Source organism: Phalacrocorax carbo, chromosome 9, assembly GCF_963921805.1.
Source record: "Phalacrocorax carbo chromosome 9, bPhaCar2.1, whole genome shotgun sequence".
Classification (NCBI taxonomy): Eukaryota; Metazoa; Chordata; class Aves; order Suliformes; family Phalacrocoracidae; genus Phalacrocorax; species Phalacrocorax carbo.
The window spans coordinates 26,994,227-27,006,620 of NC_087521.1; positions in this window are offsets into that span (position 1 = coordinate 26,994,227).

The following is a 12,394-nucleotide window of genomic DNA, read 5'->3' on the forward strand; positions in this document are numbered from 1 at the left end:
GCACAGGATTTGAGGCACTAAAGCCTCAGCAGGAGTTTTTGTGCATCAGAAATTGCCCTCTGCCCTGTATGCATCTCTGATCCAAGCACCTCACGCAAGGTACCTGTGGCACACAAATTTTCCCAAGTACATTAAACGTATATTGGGTTTTCAATCTTACTATTTTACCGGCAGTCTCTCCACAAAGCAGCTGCCTTTCCTCAGGCTCCAGCCGACTGGCCCTAGGATTAGATAAGGCACTCAGCTTCCATTTTCTAATAAAAGCAAGTTGCTACACTGATGTCATGGAGGAAAGCTGGGCACAATGACCTGCCTTTTGGCACACCCTCTCCTGGGACACTCACATCCTGCAGCCTGGAAGCCCTGTGGTTTCCACAATCAGCCCTGCTCCTTCTGCACACAGTTACGTTCCCCACCAGGAGACACAGCTCACTTTTACCCTGGCGGGTCCCAGCTATCAAGCGCAGATACATCCCTCAGTGAATAAGGCTATCTCAAAAGGACCTAACTAAATGGATGAGCCAAACTCTCTCCAGATTTAGCTTCTCAGGGGTGAACACTGCACTTCAGGGTGGGATCTGGCACAGCTCACAGCACTGTGTGGGTGGTGACAGATTTTTTTTGTTTCAGAGGTCTCTGCTGTTTCACAATACCATTTGTTTCTGGTTTGGGGTGAAAAGCAGTGTTTCCAGTACTCTCTGTCCAAGGGAACAGTGCCTGCAGCCAGGGTGGCCCATGGGCTGGGGGTTGCCATCTGAGACCAGCCTTCAAGTGCCATTGTTTCAGCAATTTTGCCTGGTGAAATTGTCCTTTCCTGGAAGGAAGATATGCAAAACAGGCTCACTCCAAGCAAGAAAGGAACAATACCAAGACACTGCAGTGAAAGCACAGGAGGCTGTGCCTGAACAGAGGATCCTAATCAATCATTCAAAATATTCCAGAAAAATGTTTATCTTCCTGACATGTGGTATCTTTCAGCAAAGAGCTCTCAGTTGGGTTAAAATATTAAGGATATTCAGTGAGAAGTGGATTGCAGTATTACACCCATTGTACGAGCTGGGCAATGTGGCCTGACACCACCCAGCTGGGAAGAAAAGAGGTGACAGAGCGTTATTATCTCAAGGGTGGCTGAAAAGTAAAGCTGTATTAGTTTTAGGCTTAACTACTTTAGTAATTATGCATCACAGTTTTCAAAATTACCAGTGTTTAGCAAATATTTATCTTCTATATTTTGCACGTTTCTCCATGAAATCTTCTGTGGTTGGATTTACTGCCCCAAAGCCCGTCATTTAACTTCTTTGGGCACTGGCAGATACAGGAGTTCTCTGCTCAGCATCACTGTACACTTCCATCCCGTAAGGCCATTTTTATTTAATATTGATGATGATGACATACCATTAGCACTGGGATCGGCCCACCTCTCCCATAAAACCCGTGCAAAAGATCAATCAGATTGCCAGAGCATTTATAGGCTATAGCATGTTTAAACTATATACTATTACTGTTACAATAATCAGACAGTATTGGGAAAAGGTAGAGACTGATGTAAATTAATGTGTGGCAAAAGTGGATTAATTTTTAAAGAACTACAAGAACTTCCTTTAGTCCCACAGCCACATAACTATTTGCAAACGTGAACCTTGCCTCCCTGTATTCGTCCATCACACAGAGCACTGCAGACGGCCTGTAATACTCTTCCAATGTAGCACTCTCCATTTATATTTGTAAATTAATATCAAGTCATTCAAATACATTATGCCAGAAAAGGAGTAACTTGTAAAGCAGAGAAACCTCCAGGAAAAGACAGTTGTAGCATCTTTGCCATCTTGATAATACCCAAGTGTGATTCTCAAAGTGCTTGTGTAAGTGTTTCTCTGTTAGCTGCACAGCGATTATACCCCTTGCTAAATGAGGCAGAAGAAGTGAATGGCAGATCAAAGACGAACACCTAAGTCCCAAGATGTCTGACCAGGCATAGTTTATGTTTGGCCTTGCGTGAAATTGTGCCTGGCAGCACGAGTAGGTCTGTAACCTGAGCTCTGTAATGAGCGTGGGGCTGGGGAGCTGCCATGGGCTTTGTTACACGATGCAGGATTATGCCTTGGTTCCCAGGACTGTGGGGAGACTTTCATCAGGCAAGACAGAACTGCTTTTTTGTGAACAGGGTTACACAAGTACAGAAAAACAAATCAAACCAGAAGGTAGAAAGGGGTGGTTATACAGCTTGCCAAACCATCCCCTGGCTGCACTCAGCCCCTGGAAAGGGGCTGGCAAACTGCAGCTGGGAGAAAGATGCTGATTAGCAGAAGAAAGCCCAGGAAACAGGAATGATCTTGCAAGCTGCATCCACAGAGCAGGTGAGGTTTGCTTAACACTTATCAGTGCAGAACAGTGGCCTTCAGCTTTTTTCTGTCTATGGACTTCCAGGGAAGACACAGAGCACAGACACGATAATCGTCTTCCAGTTGGTTAAAAAATTGCTGCAAAAGGGAAGGTTAAGCCCCTCTCCATTTTCTGTGGGGGTCAGGCATAGAGAAACAAACTTCTGCTACAGGAAGTAGATGCAGCAAAACCAACACCAGTGCTCATGGGGCTGAAGCACTGAGGACAGTGTGGCATCCATACCATCAGTGGCATTTAGGGGCAGGCCAGGCAGATACCTGCAAAAGATGTGCCAGAATGGCTGGTCCTGCTCTGCAGTGGGGACAGACGTGCTGAGTCCCTTCCAGGAGGGCTGCGTGCTCACACAGACACAGGAGCAGGGGTGTGTTGGTGACCTGAGCCACCAGGCTGATAACATGCGGTGACACCGATGCTATGGCTCTTTAGGGCTGTAGTGATGTGAGGGGCCATGGGGCCATAACCAGCCCCAGGGGGTTGTTTTACTTTCGGACGCTGACCTACAACAAGGAGCTACATCCTCAGTGTCCTGCAGTGCCAGCAGCAAGAGCAAAACCAGGGAGTTTCTCTTGCTTTCACACGCACATATCCAACAGCGCTTTCCACTGCCACTCATCATGGGTAATCCCAGAACAGAAATTAAAGAAAAACAAAGTAATCATAAAAGTCTGGCATTCTGAGCAGGGCACAGAGTGCTGGGGATCATTTCCTGAGTCAGGGAGTTCACAACTTTACAATACTTGGTAAAAAATATTTCCTGAAGGAACTGTGCTATAAGCAGAAGCTCATTGGGTAGATAAGAGGCAGTCATGGATCATTAGGGATGCATTAGGAGCAAGGCCAAAAAAGCTAGTGGCTTTTGTCTCCAAAAGCATGTCACTTGCACACATGGACCATCTTCTTCCCCTTGCAGCCCTGATTACAGCGCAAGAATGCATTACACATACTACCACCTTGACAGCCCTTTAAACAAACAGGCCCTGGGCCCTCCAAAGTACTAGTGAAAGCCCACCGTGACTCTTTCCCTTGGTGATCTCAAGGCTGAATCCACCCAGCACATGTTCTTGCTAAGCAGCTGTTACTCACCCTCCGAAACAAAGGCAGTTCACCAGACGACACATGTACTGTCTTCAAGGGGATGCGCAGAGAGAAATAACAGCCCAAAGGGTCAGACTCGATTTGCCTGTGATAAGAAGTTCTCCCGGAAAGCTCAAGGAAGAGCTGTTATTTAGAAGTACAATTGTTTGTGGCTGCTGGAGGATGGATGAGACAATGCACCGACTCAGGAGACCTTCTTCTGGATCTGATAACTGGGCCCTGGTGGAGTAGGGTGAGGTGTGAAGGGGAGGCAGTGAGGTGCAGGGAAGGGAGGCACCAAAAAATGGTTTGTGCTGCTTGTCCCATACATCTTCTGCCCCTGACTTAGCCTGCAGCCCAGCCCTCCCCCTGCCTCTGCCCAGCAGGAGATGATGCCCTGGGAAAGGTAATGGAGAAGGAGGCATGCACACAGCTCTGGTTCTACATCCCCTCCTGTCCCAGGAGTGCCTCTGGCCCTAAGCGTGGATGTGCAGCCTTGTGGCATCACATGTGAAATGCCTCTCTGCAACTCTGTTTTATCTGAAAAAAAAAAAAAAATTTTTTTCCTTTTTTGTTAACCATATGACTTTTGCTCATTTCTTCACTACGAATCATCACAAAGCCAAATTCAGCCATGGCACAAGAAAAAAAAAAGATCCATGGGATTGTATCAAGTTGTGGCCTAAATTTTAACCCAAATATTCTGTGCAAGGGAAAAAGCCACCCTTGAGAAGATCCTGCCTTTGCAGTGCTGGCCAGGATCTCGGAGCAGCTGCAGCACCCTCCCAGGATGGGCATGCCCTTGGCATGGCAGCACTCAAGGTTGCAGCAACGGCTACATATGCCACGGCAAGAGAGCCCATGGTGGAGTCCCACACGTGACGTTTCAGTGCTGCCCACAGGGAGGGGGCTGAATCTGAACACACCATTTCCTACGCTTTTGGCCTTGACCCTTAGTTTGGGATTTCTCATTTCCATCAAAATGCCTTTTGCAAGTGATTAAATACTGAAACAGCTCAAGGTTGTCTCTTCTGAGTGGATTTATTAAAAAAAAAAAAGCATTTGGCTTGCAGCAGGGCTGGACTACTTGAATGGATGCCTAGTTTTGCTCTATCAAACGTCCAGAGCAGGAGAAAATCTTGAGTTAACAAAGCTGCTTACAGACAGCTAAACTCACAGCAATATTGTTCTATTTCCCAGAGTTATTCACAATCCACTGCAAACAAAACTGCTATTTCTCAACAATTGGGTAACTTTGGGCCTTGGCGTGTGGATTTAGATGCCATTGTTTTAGTCACAACACAAAAAATTGCATTGTTGCTTTTACAGCTCTGGGAAAATGCTTGCATGAGGTGTACTGAACAGAACCCTCAAAGGAATATTCTCTTCCACAGTTAAAAAAGTAAATCTTTAATACTATATATAACTGCCCTTTCACCTTCTTTTCAGTGAAACTTGCTTCTTCCTAATGCAGGTGGATAGAAGCCTGAAGGAGTTAAAAAATACACATATGGCTTACCTTTAAATACCGTGTCCAAAACAGTGCCTTTACATAGGCATTGCAATACTGGGCTTCATATCCATCACTCATCTTTACTTACTTCAGTGCTTTTCTGCTGTTCTGTGAAGGGGTTGTTAGAAGTACTACAACCACCTCATCAGGTGCTGGAGTAGTTTAGGAAGGATCCATGTCTGGCTGCTGCACTACTGGGACAAATCCCAGGAGAACAAATGTGTACAAAGCACCTTACCCAGCCCAGCAGTGCAGGCTCTGCCAGGGCGGGGGCAGCCAAAGAAAAAGGTTATCATCCTGAAGAGCCAGCAGCATTCCTGAGACGTTTGCTGAGGAAAAAGGGATCTTTTATTGCAAGGCCAGTGGGAATTTCAGTCCCCGGGAGACCTGTGAATCTCATTCACACATATGCCACTGCGTACAAAGAGATGAAGAGCCTCTCTGTACTGCCAGTAAATTCGATAGCAAAAACCGTTGATTTCGACAGTGCAGGATAAACAATGATTGCCTTATTGAGTCAGAGGGTTTGAAACACAGGCTATTGAGTCCTCACAGCCATTTGGATTTTCCCTGGAAACTTCCCTCTGTGCCACTCACCAAGCCTGAATTTGCTGGGACACACGAGAATAGCCCAGCAGGAGAGATGCTGGGAACAACAATGGGCAAACATTGAGGACCCAAAGGGAAGTTCAAGTTCAAAACAGAAGAACTTCTTGGTGTCTTGCTTTCAAGACCTCAAAAGGGAGTACTGCTTTTGCAATTTCCCACGTGTTTTCCCCCCAGTACTTTCCACCACATGGTAATGGGGAGTTTACGGGCAGCTTTTCTGCTGGGCAAAAAGAGACACCCAAAGGCGGCAAGTCCTGGGACAGAAAAGGTACCTGGTAGGAGAGAAACAACTGCAGTGAAAAGGTGTCCTGATTAGTCCCACCAGGTCTAAACATGATGTTGCTACCATCATGAGGGCCAGCTGGGATCTGGTACCATCCAGTGACCTTTGGGATCACTGTTGCATTCCCTGATCTAAAATTAGGCCTCTCACCCCCTGCACTCAAGCTGTGTGTCAGCCTGAGCACAGCCATTGGCATCTGGGGAGGACCCAGGAGCTAAGTGTCAGTGAGGACAGGCATGCCCCGGCCCTGGCTTTTAAACATGGATGGGCACATTTCTCCCACACCCGTGGGCAGCAAGTATTCGAGCGGCCCCTCCAGCATGGCTAAAGCAGCTCTGTTTGCTGCAGGGTGGTTTTGGCAGTGCCAGGGTTCAGCTGGAAGCTGGCAAGGTTTGTTTTGCAGTAGCTGTTGAGGATCATTTGACTTACAGGCAGCCCAGTGCAAGTGTCAGGTCTTGAATACAAAACCAAGCTCAGGACTAACACTGCAGAGCAGGCGCGTCAGGACCAGGAGGTGAGCAACCCATCCCTGTGCTGTGCAGCACGGCTGTGCTGCCACATCCAGGAGTACCAAGCCACATTGTGGAAAGCATGGATGCCTGGTGCTGCCCAGGATGTGGCTTTTTGCATCATTTCTTGTAGTTTAACTGGTGAGGCAGTTCCCATTAACCTTCCCTCGGCCCCTGGCTGTGCAGACCTCTGAGTGCACCCAAGGCAAAAGTGGGCCTATCTTAGTGACCCCTTTTTAATACAGGTTCACTGTGAGAAAAACAGTGTGCTTCTTGCAAGTACATACACACACACACACATATGCTTGTATAGCTTTACAGAGAGCTGGTCCTTGTATGTTCATGCTGCCCCAGCCAAGGGCATTAGGAAGCTACAAACAGAGAAGCAGTGTTTTAGAGCTGTAAACAGAGAAGCAAGAGTAAGCTGGGAAAAACAAAGAAGAACTATGGGGTAGCAAGTGCTGGAGTATCTTAAAAATAGGGTGACAAACACAACGGTGCTTTTCAGTCAGAGGATCTCTGAGGCTTCTCCAAAGCAGCAGTATTTCCCAAAACATCTATGATACATGCAGATGTGACACCCCCCGATTGCCCGAGCCCAAAGTTCTTGCAGATCTGCTCTGAGCACCTCGTTCAGCCCCTGTCCCAGACCCGAGCCCAGTGCTGTGGCCCCACAACATACTCTCCATTTCCCAACAGGAACAGGATGGCAGGAAGTGTGAGTTCCCGCTCCTCTGGAGTGAATTGTGCTAAAGTGACTGGACTTCAACAACAACAAAAAAAGCACTTCTAGTTTCTTCCAGGCAAAGAGAAAAAACTACACACTTCCCTTAGCACCTGCCACTCCTCCCCATGTCACCGCACAGCAGATATTGAGGATGCCCATCAGTCTGCAAGCAACTCCAAACACAGGGATAATATCACTACCTCCATTTCAGGATGGGGGCGATTAGTCCCAGGTTGCAAAGCTGTCTGGCCAAAGGTCCAGAGATAGCAAACTGGGAACGTCCAGCTGTCAGGACAAGGGGACCTCACTTTCAGCACATGACGTCGCCTGCCCACTGTGAACATGTCAGGGACAGCTGGGCCCAGCCAGAAACCTCTGATATGGACCCCTCCTCCAGTGTCCATGTCATGGGGAAGGTGGCAGAGCAACCTCAGAAATGCACACCCCCCTCGCACAAATATCAGAGGGAGGGTGCCAGAGTGGCCTCAGAGACGGATGCCCCCTCCACCAGAAATATCATGGCGAAGGTGTCATCAGCCTCAGCTATGGACCACTCCTCAAGCAGGAATATTAGGGCAGGGATGAAGACCATACTTGCATACAAGCCCTGCCTTTGACAAAGATTTAGGATGTTCTTGTCAGTTTTGAATTCCTGGTCCATTACTCAGACATGTAGGACTTTTGATGCCAGTAGAAACCAAAACCAGGAAAGCTCTGTATGGTTAGATCACTTCAGATGTGGCTGGAGATGGCAAAATTATTGCCAGATCAGGTTTGTGCCATCAGAAGCCAAGTTTTCAAAAGGGGTTCACACTTCTGAAGCTACCAAACTACAGCTTTTCTGCAGGTCAAACCCCAAACACCAACCTCCCTCAAATAGACCTGGGTAAAAACAGAGGTATTCACCATTTGGTGAGGAAGAGAAGGGAGCCAGAGCTATGAGAGAAGGGAGAAAATATTCTGTTGCTGCTGAATATGGTTGGTGGAGGCTGTCCTGCCTGGCTTTCACATCTAGATTCAGCAAAGCCTGAGCAGAGCAATCTTCTCCAGCACAAAGGCAAGATTTTGCCTGGGGCAACAGAGCCCGTGCTGGAAAGGACAAAGGATTTTTCAAGAGGAAGGGAACAGCAGAATTCTCTCCCTTGGTGTGTTTCTGTGATCATTTTGAAAGGCAAGGGATATTGTACTTATAACCATATATCTTAATGGGTGTCTACAGGCAAAAGAAATTCATTGCAAATGCATAATTTTCAAGAGTTGCAGGGCACAAATGAAAACAAATTTGGGTCAGGGAAGTAGTTGATGAAATAAGATGAAAAATGAGAGGTTACATCCTGTCATCTCACACGAGTCCAATCCAAAAACTAGATGTTCCTCTAAATACTGTAGAGAACTTGCTAACTACTTGGTTCTTCCAGCGCTGACCAAGCACACACTAATTTCTGCCGGCTGTGCCTCCCTTTTTCCATAGCTCCCCTGGTTATAGCATGACCCAGACTGGCTAGAAACAAGTCTTGTCAGCCTTAAAGACTTCAGACTTGTGTCCCAGCAGGACTATCCTCACCAGGAGGTACTCTACTCACCCATTGAGGCTGAGCTATAGGACATCTAAAAGAAGTCCAGTTAGCTGCACCCTAGGAGGTTCTCAGTTCATTGGCACATAGAGAAACAGAAAGAGGAAGCAAAACTTCATCCAAGTGATTTCTGATATTGTCTGGGAAGATAAGTCCTGGGTCCTCCATCTTTGCTAACCACTACTTATGTAAGGCTTTTACATGAATCAGCCATCACCTGCTATGGTAACTTTTCCCACAGTAGTTAGTACTGTGTGACACGATGGGCATGCTGTGTTCCTGCTGCTCACAACTTGCCTGTTCTTATGCTACAAGGCCAATATTTGGGTATATCATCACAGCTCTTCTGAGCCTGGTCACTGGTAGAGAAAAAGAGCTCTTTCCATTACTTGCAGTTGTCGTGAATACTGGGATGGAACATGCCTCAATCAATCAGAAGTAGCTTATTTTGGTGAGCACAGCATCCAATAAATCCTTTTACAATCTGAGTGGTCTGAGTTAAAATGTACAACAGTCTTGAGAGCTGGATCCATCTCCTCCAGAACTCCCACCAGTTACCAGCTGTTGAGCAGCGACAGCGCCTTTTGAACCAGGAAGCTTTTCCACAGCTTACTGACCTGCCATGTCCTTCCACTCAGGGAGAGGAACTGGGGCCTCTCACGACCAAGATGCCACTGCTCTGGCCTGCAGACTTGAGTCAGTCTTCAGAATTCAAACTTTCAGCCCTTTTGCTGACCACAAACTCTATAAACTTCTGGAGAGAGGCGGATAAATGAGGCTGGTATGACCTCTTGGACTTTTATCCCAAAGTTTAAGGAGGACCCCAAATTCTCCTGTTACCCCTGTTTGCACATGCCCCTACTTCTATCAAAATACCCCACAGTAAGCAGAAATAGAAAAGGTATTTCTGTGCACAGGAGCAGTGAAGCAACCAGCTACAAGCAGTTCAGGGCACAGCAGATGCAATCCCCATCACATGTTCCTTCGTGGGCCTCTCCCAGCACTGCAGGGAGCTCAGCCACCATGGTGGCATCCTTCCTCATCCCCCTCCGTGAGCTATTGCGCACCCTGTTTCCCATCCCAGGTGGAAAAACTGCTGGACAATACCTCACCCTGGCTTTCCAGTCCCACACTGAGAACATTTTCTGACGCTCGAGCTCCAGTTCACACAGCTCTACTTGGGCTTGTATGCCTCACCAGCTCCAGGAAATGGTCCCTAAATGCCTCACAGAGGGTGACAGGGTGGTGCCTGTTCACTCAGGGGGCTCCTGCCAAACACCTGCACCCAGACCTGCTGCTTTCCTATCATCGAAACATGCACAGCTGAAATTACTTACGACAAACAAGTTAAGCTCATGGAAAATCCCACAAGAAAACAAATAGTTCCCCTGTCTGGTAATAAAGGTAATTAAAACAAACTTGAAAAAAAAATCTCAAATACCATTCAGTGAATAAGCATATTGAATTCATGGATTCCAGGAAGAAAACCTTTACCCCCAAACAATCTGCTTCTTGTCACACCTTTATCTGGCAAGGAAGCATAACAGCTTTTCTGCACACTGAAAGAGGAAATTAAAATTTCACTTCAAAAATAATTTCCTTATCAACACCTCTTGTTTATAGTCCCTTCATTTTTACAGGTAAGACAAATCTTTCATTGTCTTGTGCAAAGGATTCACAACTTTTTTTTTTTTTTTTTTAGCAGAGACACATCCCTTTCGTAGGCCTCTGCCCAGCTATATTTGGATATTAAGACTGCTAGTGAGAAAGTCTTCGATGCTGAATATGGAAGAGGTGAACAATTCATGAAAATTCATTGTTCAAATTTAAGGAAGCATCTGCAAAATTAAGTTACAAATCTCTGAAGTACACCCTTCTTTTAAGTGTAGGTTGCAGCTGAGAAACATATTGTGCATATTATGGAAGGTAAGCGTAAAATCCCGATTTATCAAAATCACAGACTTAAGACAGCTTCTTAGATAGCATAAACTATAACCACAGAACATCAGTGTAGCCCTATGCAATACACTCTGAGTAGTTACAGACCACAGAAAAATTTCCATGCAGCACTGGTATAACTTGGTCAGACACTGCCCAATATTATATAAGTAAATACAAGGTGTCTGTCTCAGAAATCAGGCTGCAGAGACAGGCAAAGCGAACTGCAGTGATAGGTTTGTTTCAGGTAAATAAGGGCACCTGGAGGATAATACCTAAGCTCTAGATTTTTAATTTAAGGCTCCTTATTCCCCTGTCTGATGGCAGAATTGCCCTGACCCCGCTGAGGTTAACTTACAGAAGCTAAAGACAAGGCTCAGCAACAGAACTAACTATGTGAATCTACTTTGGATCCCACAAAAATAATTCTGTACAGACATTTACACAAGAAGACAACTAAGGATGCCCGCAGATTTGCAGCTACAATTTGATAACACCAGCTGAACATCGGATTCCCTTGGGCTTTACCACTTTGCACGCTGCAGGAGTCTCCTACAGTCAGGGCCTCCTGTGTTAATCTAGGGGTGAGACACTGGTCTCATAAAACAATAGCACTGCTGCTGAGCCAAATGCAAAGACCCCCTGAATATTTTAAAAAAAGTTTCAGTGGGTCTGAGACATGTGTCCCTGAGCCACTTCCCACTGCAGATTCGCAGCACACGTGGGGGACAGACACCCCTGCATCCCGCAGAGATCATATAACTGAGGACATGAGAAGAGAACCAGCTCCAAGGTCCTCCCTGCCTCCAGAACAGCATCTTCTGCTTTCAGACAGCCACAAATGCTGTCTGCCTGCCCATGCCTAGAGCTACGTGTGTGTGTAACCCCTGGTCCATGCTGGCTTCCCTGGTGTCTTCCAGGAAGCATGTCCCATTGCCTCCTGCTCAAAAGGATCATTGGATGCAGCACCAAGCTCAAGTCCAGCTGCACCATGCTGCTGCAAAAATGTCTGCAACTGCAGATGGCAAACCTTTCATCTCCCCTTCATATTGCCATTGGAGGAGGAGATGAAGCACAGAGAATGTTACTGCACTTCAGGGCCAAAACTCACACATTTCCAACGATTTTCAGACTGATGTGGCACCCGATATTTCTGTCTCATGATGATGGTTGTTTCTGGCCACCAGTTGTCAAGTAGCAACAGGACACAACCCCTGGGCAATCCCAGAGGGGGACCCTCCGCCCAGCTCAGCTGCAGGATGGCCTGAGATGAATCAGTGTTTTCCAGAGACCAGACACCATGGGTTTGCCCATCAGGGTGACCCCGCCACTTCTGCTTCCTGTTTTTGGCAGATACTGTTGGAGGGGAGAGTTTTTCCCTGCTACCATGGCCTTTTTGGGGAGAAAGTCCCAGAGGGGAAAGCAGTGGCCCTGGCGGGCAGGATGCCTGCTGAAAGGCACAGACTGGGAGAAGGATCTGCTCTTCAGCACCTGCCCACTGAGCCAGGTGCCTCCTTCCAGCACAAGCATTGGCCCCAGACCACATCTGCTGCTGGGGCATGCCCCCATGCTGGACCTGCATAGCCCCTCCCAAAGTTGTGCAGCCACACACGTGCTGAGTGTGGGCATCAGCAGCACCATGAAAGCTCAAGGTTCACACTCAGCTCTAAGTCTCTGGACCTTTTTTTTGCATTTTGTATTAGATCACAGCTATCAGATGCGGAAAAGAAATTGCTCAGGGCAGAGTAACCAGATATCGGGACC